The 12,282-nt window shown below is 40.0% G+C and overlaps 1 protein-coding gene across 2 annotated transcripts in view; it reads left to right on the top strand.

Annotated features, from left to right (window-relative positions):
• Positions 1-12,282, top strand: part of LOC136863322 (allatostatin-A receptor) — a 1,657,357-nt gene that overhangs the window by 165,777 nt on the left and 1,479,298 nt on the right. The window contains exon 1 of one of the 2 annotated variants that reach the window (XM_067139709.2): positions 12,184-12,254. The exons of the other annotated variant lie outside the window; for it this stretch is intronic. The gene's annotated coding sequence lies outside the window, so the exon portion shown is untranslated. Of the gene's footprint in view, positions 1-12,183; positions 12,255-12,282 lie in introns of those variants that run through there. 2 annotated transcript variants of the gene reach the window in all.

The following is a 12,282-nucleotide window of genomic DNA, read 5'->3' as shown; positions in this document are numbered from 1 at the left end:
ATGTCGCATCTCCACGTCAGCGATGCTCGCCGTTGAATGAATATCTGCAATGTTATACCCTGTACGGAAATAATTACCAGTCATAAAATATTTGTTCTCGTGTACACTTCTTAGATAGAACTAATACTTCCACAGATATTCGACATTCTTATATTAGCAATAATAGTGAATGTTGTTGTTTGAGTCATCAGTCCATAGGCTGGTTTGATGCAGCTCTCCATGCCACCATATCCTGTGCTAAATTTTTCATTTCTACGTAACTATTGCATCCTACATCTGCTCTAATCTGCTTGTCATATTCATATCTCGGTCTACCCCTAAGGTTCTTACCACCTACACTTCCTTCAAAAACCAACTGAACAAGTCCTGAGTGTCTTAAGATGTGTCCTATCATTCTATCCCTTCTCCTCGTCAAATTTAGCCAAATCGATCTCCTTTCACCAATTCGATTCAGTATCTCTTCATTCGTGATTCGATCTATCCATCTGACCTTCAGCATTCTTCTGTAACACCACATTTCAAAAGCTTCTATTCTCTTTCTTTCTGAGCTAGTTATCGTCCATATTTCACTTCCATACAATGCCACGCTCCACACGAAAGTCTTCAAAAACATCTTTCTAATTCCGATATCAATGTTTGAAGTGAGCAAATTTCTTTTCTTAAGAAAGCTCTTCCTTGCTTGTGCTAGTCTGCATTTTATGTCCACCTTATTTCTTCCATCGTTAGTTATTTTACTATACAAAGTAACAATTTTCATCTACTTCCTTTAAGACTTAAATTCCTAATCTAATATTTCCTGCATCACCTGCCTTCTTTCGACTGCATTCCATTACGTTTGTTTTGGACTTATTTACTTTCATATTGTACTCCTTACCCAAGACTTCGTCCATACCATTCAGCAGCTTCTCAATATCTTCTGCAGTCTCAGATAAAAAAACAATATCATCGGCAAATCTCAAGGTTTCGATTTCCTCTCCTTGGACTGTGAGTCCCTTTCCAAATTTCTCCTTGATTTCCTTTATTGCCTGTTCTATGTAAACATTGAAAAGGAGGGGGACAAACTGCAGCCTTGCCTCACTCCTTTCTGGATTGCTGCTTCTTTTCCAAAGCCCTCGATTCTTATCACTGCAAACTGATTTTTATACAGATTGTAGATAATTCTTCGTTCTCGGTATCTGATCCCAATCATCTCCAGAATCTTAAATAGCTTGGTCCAATCAACATTATGGAATGCCTTTTCTAGATCTACGAATTCCATGTACGTGGCCTTGTCCTTCTTGACTCGATCCTCTAAGATCAGACGTAAAGTCAGGATTGCTTCACGTGTTCCTACATTTCTTCTGAAGCCAAATTGATCTTCTCCCAACTCAGCTTCAACTTGTTTTTCCATTCTTCTGTAAATAATACGTGTTAAAATTTTGCAGGCATGAGATACTAAACTAATGGTGCGGTAGTTTTCACACCTGTCAGCACCGGCTTTCTTGCGAATAGGTACAAAAACATTCTGCCGAAAATCGGATGGGATTTCTACTGTTTCATATATCTTACACACTAAATGGAATAACCTTGCCATGCTGGTTTCTGCTAAGGCAGTCAGTAATTCAGAGGGAATGTCATCAATTCCAGGTGCCTTTATCGTATTTAGGTCACTCACAGCTCTGTCAAACTATGACCTCAAAACTGGGTCTCCCATTTCATCAGCATCAACAGCCTCTTCATGTTCCAGAACCAGATTATCTACATCTTTACCTTGGTACAACTGTTGGATATGTTCCTGCCATCTTTCTGCTTTGTCTTCTTTCCCTAGAAGTGTCTTTCCATCTGAGCTCCTAATATTCATACACCTAGATTTCCTTTCTCCAAATGTTTCCTTCATTTTCCTGTATGCAGCATCTACCTTTCCTAGGACAATACAACCTTCGACCTCCTTGCACTTCTCCTTCAGCCATTCTTCCTTAGCTAGCTTGCAATTTCTATCCACTTGATTCTTTAATCGCTTGCATTCATTTCCGCCCTCTTCATTTCTAGCATTCTTGTATTTTAGTCGTTCATCAATCAGGTCTAGTATCTCCTGAGTTATCCACTGATTCTTAGTTGATTTTTTCTTACTTCCTAACATTTCTTGAGCAGCCATACTGACTTCATTTTTCATGACTATCCACTCTTCCTCTATTGTGTTTCCTTCAGTGTTTACATTTAGCCCATGGGCAACATGTTCCTTGAAACAATCCCTCACACTCTTTTCTTTCAACTTGTCTAGATCCTATATTTTTGCTTTCTTCCCTTTCTTTGATTTCTTCAACTTCAGATGGCATTTCATGACCAACAAGTTGTGGTAAGAGTCCACGTCTTCTCCTGGGAATGTTTTGCAGTCCAACACCTGGTTTTTGAAATCTGCCTAATCATAATGAAGTATATTTGATACCTTCCAGTGTCTCCAGGTCTCGTCCACGTATACAGCCGTCGTTTGTGGTGTTTGAATCAAGTATTGTCAAGGACTAAATTATGATCAGTGCAGAATTCAACCAGCTGACATCCTCTTTCGTTCCTTTATCCCAATGCAAATTCTCCTACTGTATTACCTTCTCTTCCTTGGACCACCACTGCATTCCAGTCTCCCATCACAATTAGATTCTCGTCACCTTTTACATATTGTATTGAATCCTTTATCTCTTCCTATATTGTTTCGATTTCCTCGTCATCCGCTGAGCTAGTAGGCATATAGCCCTGCACTATTTTGTTGGGCATTGGTTTGGTGTCTATCTTGACGACAATAATTCTTTCACTATGCTGGTCGTAGTAGCTTACCCGCTGCCCTATTTTCTTATTCATTATTATTATTATTATTATTATTATTATTATTATTATTATTATTATTATTATTATTATTATTATTATTATTATTTCCCCTGTCTGATTTTGTGTAGAAAATTCGGTAGTCGCCTGACCAAGAATTCTGTTCTTCCTGCCAACGTACTTCACTTATACCAACTACATCTAACGTTAGTCTCTCCATCTCCCTTTTCAGATTCATACAGAGAGAGCTGAATGTCCTCGGGAGTTAGTTACGGCTATAGTTTCCCGTTGCTTTCAGCCGTGTAGCATTAGTCTGGTCTCTCAACAGATAGCCATCCGATATGGTTGCATTTGCGGCTTGGCTACCTGCTTCTTTGGGATACACAAGCCTCCCCACCGCGGCAAGGTCACATGGTTCGCAGGGGAGGAATAGCGAATATCTTCTTTATTATTGCTCTTAATGCAAAAATGAATTGAAAAGAAAAGGTCGGAAATTATTTTTACACAACATTTATGACGTTCAGTTTTTCTGTTGGAGGAACTTAAACGTGTTGTCTTACTGTCCACTAGTGCACTCTACGGATATTCCTCTATTTCAATACCGAGTTCCAAGAAATCCTTTAAGTCAGACAGACAGTCAGACAGACAGACAGACAGACAGACAGACAGACAGACAGACAGACAGACAGACAGACAGACAGACAGACAGACAGACAGACAGACAGACAGACAGTCCAAGATTAATAGTAAATGCGCGACCAACATCTGAAGTGTACCGGCAAAACATTGGTCTTCTTTATATAGATGTTTTGAAGTGACATAGTTTATAGACCTCATCGGGTGTACAAGATCCTGCCTTTGTAGTCATTTATTACCCAACCGAACTTCCATTGTGGTAAACGCTCGTGGATCGATAGATCCACTCCCTGTTCTCCTGAGTACTTTTAGAACCGAATGTTCATTCATGGGTTTCCTCTATGAGATGAAAGAGAGTCCATTCATTCTATTTCCTACATTCTTATCAGTAGTCCTTATTGCAACTATTAATAACTCAAATGTCATTTTGAACTTTGTTATCCGAAGGACATTTCTCCAAGGTGTACGCTTCTTTTTGATAAGCCTTCTTATTCATGGAAAGCCGTCCGGCTCCATGGCTAAATGGTTAGCGTGCTGGCCTTTGGTCACAGGGGTCCCGGGTTCGATTCCCGGCAGGGTCGGGAATTTTAGCCATCATTGGTTAATTTCGTTGGAACCGGGATTGGGTGTATGTGTCGTCTTCATCATCATTTCATCGTCATCACGACGCGCAGGTCGCCTATGGGTGTCAAATCAAAACACTTGCACCTGGCGAGCCGAACATGTCCTCGGACACTCCCGGCACTAAAAGCCATACGGCATTTCATTTCATGGAAAGCTATTTTTGGATTTTCGGTCCTTCAATCTCATCACAGTGTTGAGAAATAATAATAATATTAATAATAATAATAATAATAATAATAATAATAATAATAATAATAATAATAATAACAATTGTACCCGGAGGTACACCTCAACGCCGTGCATTCAAAATTAGCGCCTAAAGGAACTCCTCTATCAATCAAAAGTGAAACTAATAACACGACAAGTTGGAAATTTAATCAGAAGATGCCTCCACTGAAATATTAAGTAATTTTGTTATTGTGCAGTTTCCTAAACTGACTGAATTTCTCCTTGTTTTGTTTTGCTGTACATCAAGAAGTTTGGACATTTTCACAGATGACACTACTAAAAACTATCATTATGCACCCTAGTGCAAGGTGAAAGAACTTAAAATTTAAAGAAATTTCGTATTCCTAGGTTTTCCATAACTGATCTATGTTCATTTATTTTTGGGTTGGCAATACCTTTTTGTCTTTTCACCAGTTTGGAATCTAACCATTAACAATTTCTGTAATTAATTTTCAGCCTATCACAGGCTTCTTGTTCGATTCTGAGTGTAACTTTGAGATTAACCGATTAAATTGAGATGGTGAGGCTGGTTTAGTCTTGAATGATCTCGAACCTTCCCTGAGGGTTTATAAACTGCGGCTTTTCACGTTTCTTGGCCAATTGATCGTCGTCTATCTCAGTGTGTGTATTTAAGCAGGAGGCGGGCGGCCTCTTTCGTCGGCAGCAGAACATCTATAAGGTAATGTCCACATAACTTTATTCTTTCTTGCTACCTCCGCAAATCATTCCAAGGGGAAGGTCCGAATCTTTAACCATGTAACCTACTTTTCTAAAATGTAACTTTTCTTTTGGCTTCATAAAATTTTTGATTATAAATCGGGGATAGAGAGTGAGTTACCCCCTCGAGCTCCCCTTCATCTTGGTTTGAGGTGACTACGTTTTGTAACTGTTTTTCCTTCTGCAATGTGTTAAAGTAAGTTCTATGCCAGTCACCTCAGTAGTTTGAGAATAGCCCCTGTCTCATCGGCCTAGAGCCCTGCAAGTTTTTAATTTTTCGTTATCTTGGAGCTCAGTGTACGCCTCCATTCCTTTTATGTTTGTGCAAGTTATTTAACCTGTTCTTTTTTCATGAAGGCCCCGTAGGTTGGGTTTTAAATATCCCTGTATAAAACATTCTCAAATTGTAAGTTGTGCCTTAAGTGCCCAGAGATTTTAAGTCGATGTGGCCTTGAGTAGGCTTGGAAACCTGAGAGCCTCTTAGCTCTTTTTCAAGTTTCGTAACTGTAAAGTGTGCCTCTGAGAGGGTAGATATTGTGATTTAGGGAGCAAGTGTTCTTGAATTAGGGGATTTCTGCTCCTCATCCTTCCTTTTGCAAAATTGTAAAACTAGGGGCGTGAAGCCCAGAATTGTAAAAATCAGTTATCTTGGACTTTCTTAATCTTGTTTCAAGATTGCTCTTGTCTCTCTCTCTCTCTCCAGTCGTTCCACTCATTACTGAGTATCGCGACCCAAGGACTTTGTTGTTTCTTTAATAAGCTGATACCATTCTGTACGTACTTGCATTTTCCGGACAGTAACTCTCCATGGTAAGCCCATGATCTCTCTTACTTGATCAACCCATCTTTCTGCGACCCGTCCTCGTGTCCGTGTACCAGAAACTTTTCCTTGGACAATTAATTTTTCCAGGTTGTCATCCTCTCTTCTCATAATGTGACCAAAGAATTGCAGGATTCTCTGGTACACAACTTGGCATAAACTTTCTTGTATTCCAATTTCCCGGATGACAGAATCATTTGTTCGCCTGGCTGCCCACGGTATTCGCAACATCCTTCTCCAACACCTCATTTCAAAGGCGTTGATTCGGTTCCTGTCTTTAGCTTTTATGGTCCAAGTTTCACATCCATACAGGAAGATCGAGAACACAAGCGAATGGACTAATCTTTTCTTCGTATTCATAGATATAGCTCTATCTTGCCAGATCTTCTTTAATTTTGCCATAGCTGTACGTCCGAGAATGATGCGACGTTTGATTTCTTTTTCACAGCTACTTTTATCCTCGATTATTGAACCAAGGTAAGGAAACTGACAGACTCTTTGGAGACTGTTAAGGTGCTGTGGCAGCTGAATCTCTGCACCTTTGTTGACAATCATTAGTTTTGTCTTGTTCCAATTAATTTCCATGCAAAGTTTGTAACTTTCCTGTTGTACACGATCCATTATCTCGACAAACTCCTGTACACTGCTGGCTACAAGTGTGGTGTCGTCTGCAAAACGGAGGTTATTAATTCTCTTTCCACCAATCGAAAATCCTCCTTCCCAACTGTCGAGGGCATGCCTCATGTTATATTCACCATAGATGTTAAACAATTGAGGTGATAAGATGCATCCTTGTCTCACACCTTTGGAGACTTTGAAACTTGATGATAGATCACCATCAACTCTGACTTTGGCCAAGTTGTTATCGTATAAGGCTTTTATAAGTGAAATGAGATGAGATGGAATTCCCATTTCCTCTAGAACACACCACAACTTCGGCCACAAAAACGATCGAAGGCTTTTGGTAGTCAATGAAGCACAGAAACAAAGGAATGTTGAATTCATGTACCTTTTCAACCAACTGACGTATATTTAGCATCTGTTCTCTAGTTCCTCTTCCCTTGACAAAGCCAGCCTGTTCTGATGGGAGCTGATATCTAATGTAAGGTTTCAAACGTTCATTTCTGATATGCAATAATATTTTACTTGCATGTGATATTAGTGAGATGGTTCGATAATTCCCGCAGTTCCTTGTTGATCCTTTCTTGTGAAGTGGAATGGAGATAGAAATGAGCCAGTCTTGTGGCCATACACCACTGTCACATATCTTGTTACAGATGAAGTACATTAAACGTACCCCTTCTTCTTCCATTTCCTTAATCATTTCCCCAGTGATGCCATCACTTCCTGGTGCTTTATGATTATTCAGGTGTTTAATTGCATCTTCCACTTCACTCCTCAATATTGAAGGCTCTGGTTCAGAGTTAGATTGATTAGGGTTGTACGTTTTGCAAACATTCCTGGTGGTCGTATCTGCATATAGATTTTCACAGTATCTTTTCCACCTTTCAATGGCCAGTTGTTTCTCTCCAATGAGGGTACCATCTTCATCTTCCACAACCCATGGGCGGGGATTGAAGTCGCGGGTAATTTTCTTTACCTTCATAAAGATATCACTAGGTTGACAGTGCTGTTTATGCAGTTCAATCTCTTCACATATTTCATGAATTTGGTTTGTCTTATCAAGTCTGCACTGCTTTTGAATTTTCCGAGATAGTGATGCGTGCATTTTTTTAATATTCATCAGTTTCATAATTGTTTCTGTTTAGCTGTTTCCTTTCCTCTATTAGGCTCAAAGTTTCGGTGCTTAACCATGGCTTCCTAGGAAATGAATTCTGCCCATGTATTTCCTTGCTTGCACTACTCACAGCAGTTTCACATTGTTCCATACCGAATCTGCAGTGTCAGTGGGATTTATTCCTAATGACTGTAGTTTGGGACGAATAGCATCGCCGAAGCTACTTAGAGCTCTATCATCAAATTTCATTTCCCGTACCTTTGTTGTGGTTTTGCTTTTGTACCTGATGCATCATTGTGAAATATTGTTAAGTTTGTTTTTTGGAAAGGAAATAGAGCCTTTTAAAGTTTTAACTCAACTTTGAAATTGTAGATAGACCCATTCACCCAGGCACCTTCTTTAACCTCTTTCTGCTCCACGGGTAACCCCGTAATAATAATAATAATAATAATGAAAATGAAAACCTACAGCCTGTTTTCCAGTCTTTGACCGGGTCAGGGATGTAATGAATGAACCAGATATAGGCTATTATTACAATGGGGTCGCCACTCCCAAGGTGATATTAATGGTTGATAAATGCTATGAAATGATAATGGAGAGTGTTGCTGGAATGAACGATGACAGGGAAAACCGGAGTACCCGGAGGAAAACCTGTCCCGCATCCGCTTTGTCCAGCACAAATCGCACATGGAGTGACTGGGATTTGAACCACGGTATCCAGTGGTGAGAGGCCGACGCGCTGCCGTCTGAGCCACGGAGGCTCTAATAATAATAATAATAATAGTAATAATGTCCGCCTCTGTGGTGTAGTGGTTAGTGTGATTAGCTGCCGCGCCCGAAGGCCCGGGTTCAATTCCAGGCTCTGCCACGAAACTTGAAAAGTGGTACCTGGGCTGGAACAGGGTCCACTCAGCCTCGGGAGGTCAAATGAGTAGAGGGGGGCAAATTCCGGGATGGTACCTAACTTAAGGCCACGGTCGCTTCCTTCCCTCTTCCTTGTCTATCCTTTACAAATTTCCCATCCACCCGCAAAGCCCCTGTCCAGCATAGCAGGTGAGGCCGTCTGGTCGAGGTACTGGTCATCGTCCCCATTTATATCCCCCGACCCAGAGTCTGAATCTCCAGGACACTGCCCTTGTAGTAGTGGTAGAGGTGGGATCCCTGGCTGAGTCTGAGGGAAAAACTGACCCTGGAGGGTAAACAGATTAAGAAGCAGAATAAATAAACAGTCGAATTCCATGACACCTTTCAAAGCGAAATAATTTGAGATCTCGTGGCTACTGTCACGGTATCAAGAGTCTCGTAAAACCGTTAGTTTGTTCTGGTACTGTGAGGTGCCGGTGATTGTAAATAGTGGCTCTGATATTCGCTTGTCATCGTCATCAGTGAAGCCCTTCTGCCATGCTGTTCGTTCATCAGAATCACGTCCGGCTAAATGGTTAGCGTGCTGGCCATTGGTCACAGGGTATCCGGGTTCGATTCCCGGCAAGGTCGGTAATATTAACCTTTATTTGGTTAATTTCGCTGTCACGGGGGCTGGTTATATGTATCGTCTTCATCATTTCATCCACATCACGATGCGCAAGTTGCCTACGGGAGTCTAATCAAAACACCTACACCTGGTGAGCCGAACTTATCCTCGGACACTCCCGGCACTAAAAGCCATATGCCATTTGATTTCGTCAGAATCACGACTGCCAAGTATCAGTCATAGAGCAGAGACATATTGCAGCCACAGCACATGTCTGAACTAACGTAGCTACAAAATTTAAAATGCCGAGCGAGTTGGCGGTGCGGTTAGGAGATAGTCGGCATCGCTGAACACGGTTTTCCGTGGTTTTCCGGTTTCACTCCAAGCTGTACCTTAATTAAGTCCGCGGCCGCTACGTTCCCAATCCTAGCCCATCCTACCGTCGCCGAAATCCTAGACGTGTTAGTGCGACGTTAAGCCACTAGGAAAAAAGGAATGATCTTAGAATTATTGAAACTCCACTTACTAATGAAAGAAAATGTATTCTTCTTCTTCTTCTTCTTCTTCTTCTTATTATTATTATTATTATAATACTGGAGGTACACCCGCATTTAAAAGAGCTCCTTTTAGAAGGTCATCTCTATTATGTACTTCAAACTGTGCACTGGAAGAAGTTTGAACGTTTATCGTCAGATTTCTCTACTGTAGACTTATGTGCCCCCTCTGGTGAGAGGATGGAAAATTAATTTTCAAGAGAATTTTGGTATTTATAAGTTTCCTGAACTGAATTGTTTGTAGATTGTTTTTGGTGTTCTAAGGTTACTAGCACTTCTATCTCTTCTCACCTTCTTATAATTTTAGCCACTATAGAAATTGTGGGTGTGCAATGGGCTTCGGCCCAAAAGATCTGGAACCTTCCTCTCCGCTATGAAAGCTGGGACCTGTTGGACCATGTTGTCTTTCGATCGCTCCACTCAAGAGGTTTAGAATGTGTTCATACTGGAGGCAGGGTGCACGCCTCGCCCATCTTCTGAAGGCCTACCAGCTCAAGGTAATGGCAGACATCTTTTAATCATAAAGCTAACTTGAGGGGAAGGTTTCAAAATTCTGTCGTAATTTAAATTTCAGTCTTTCAATACAAATTTTCAAATAAGTCTAAGGACTTAATTCTAACTTAGGGAATAAATAGTGTGAACCCACTTTTAATTTCTATTCAACTTGGTATTGGGGTGACTATGATTTCGTAAATTTTAAAATTTACCTCTTCTTTTGTAATTTAAATTTTCTCTCTATCTAGTCACCTCCGTAGTATAGACTTAGCCTCTGTAACTTCGGGCCGTAAGCCCACATAGGGTTTTAAAAGTTTTCAAGAGAACTTCAAAGGAGTGCCGACATATTAATCTTCCCTTTTTTCAGTAAGGCCAGATAGAATGGGCACGTATTGCCTCTGTTAATGTTTCACTATTCTTATATAAATGTAACTTAGACTGTCGAGGGAATAAGACAGTGGAAACTGGTTGCATTTTACCTAATGTAAAAGTTAGACTGTGCCATAGAGAGGCTCGAATCTTGCAATTTTGGAGAGTAGTCTCCTAGGTAATTGTGTGGAGCAAGGACGCTCTTTCGAATGTGGTAAACTTTAGAGAACCGTCTTCTTACTTTTAGTTGATAGGAGCAGTGGTGGTCTTTGTAATAGTGTGACGTTAGAGCTACTGTACCTAACTCATCTCTTAAGAATCATTTTGTCTCTTGTACCTGATCATTCGTAGGTTTTGAAGTAACTACTGTTATAAAAGTTGAAGAGCTCCCCTTCTGTTTATCCAACTGTAATTTGTTATTGTTTAAACAAAGTTTAAAATCCGAAAAGAGAGAAAAATAATAAAGTAATACAATTTCAAATTTTAGAGTTTTAAATTAAGATTTTATCTTTTCTCTGTCCACCCATTCATTCCCGCGCCTTCTTACACGTCTGTGCTCCACGGAAAGTCCGAATCAATTATTATTATTATTATTATTATTATTATTGTTATTATTATTATTAATGAGATATGTATTTGCGTCACGAAACAAGCCGAAGAAAAAATATGACATTACATTAATCTTTCGTCTTTCGAAAGAGGTACAGCGCTTTATTAACTATTTTCTTACTGTTACCACTACACACATCCTCAGTCTCATTTCTTTGATTTTGATTTTAACAGCCGTGTAGAAATTCAAGTATCGCAGGGGCATTTCTAAGGGGAAATTTCACAAAAAGAAAGTAAACAGAAACTGACAATAAACAATAAACAAAGTAAACATTCAGAGACATAATTGTAGAAACAGCAGATCTGTTGAATATATTTTCTAAGAAGCGTCGAAAGTTGGATTTTGGATGTAAACTGAGCATACCACTCGCTGTAAAACTGTTGACCTTGATCGTATTGTTCTTGTACTGTATTTTAATGTAAGACTTTGTAATGTACTGTAATCTGAATATCAGCATAATTCACTTGTATCGGTGTCCTTATATGCGCGCACCACACACGTGCAAGCAACTTCATTGTGCTCTCTCATCATTTTGTAGCTAGAACTCCACAGCCCACCACCATCGGCCGATCGTGGCTACGATACTGAGGTACTGAGTACATAAAATTGTTTCACATGAAGATGTCGAGGTATCATTTACAATAACATTTTTAACAGGCAATTAATTCGTGTGAAGTACTGTCATGATTTGTGGTTTCGTATTGTATTATATACAAGACTGTTCAGTACCGTGTTAGAGGATCTTTTTTCCTCAAGTAGAAGTTTGAACTGGTGTAAAAACCTATTAGCAGGGTGATCAAAACTATGCAGACATTGCCTTTGAAGCAAAATAATCCTAATGCGGCCATACATTTCGAAGAAATTTGGGACACGATAACGGGCTCGATTACGTCCCGCGAAAAAGGATCTTCGAGGAAGAAATCTCTAATTAATTATTACTTGGAATGTTTATCAAGAACTTTTCTGCTTAATAGGCAGAATGCGTTCATGGTCGGCATCTGTTAAGGACAGTAGCTGTTAGATATAGCTTTGTGTAACCGGCGATAAGCTTATGTATTTAAGTGCATGAAGTGTCATGTTGAACAAACACACCAGCCGGCTAATGTTCAGTAACTCAACGGCAGCCTTCGCGTTATGCTGATATCGGGTGCTGTGTGATTCTTCTCTCATCGGGATGGATTCAGGGTGAATTTTAGGTAATGAAGTCGTTGTTTTTACATTTCT

Source organism: Anabrus simplex, chromosome 2, assembly GCF_040414725.1.
Source record: "Anabrus simplex isolate iqAnaSimp1 chromosome 2, ASM4041472v1, whole genome shotgun sequence".
In the NCBI taxonomy this organism is placed as follows: Eukaryota; Metazoa; Arthropoda; class Insecta; order Orthoptera; family Tettigoniidae; genus Anabrus; species Anabrus simplex.
The sequence above is the reverse complement of the archived record's forward strand: the minus strand, read 5'-3'. Positions and strand labels throughout refer to the sequence as shown.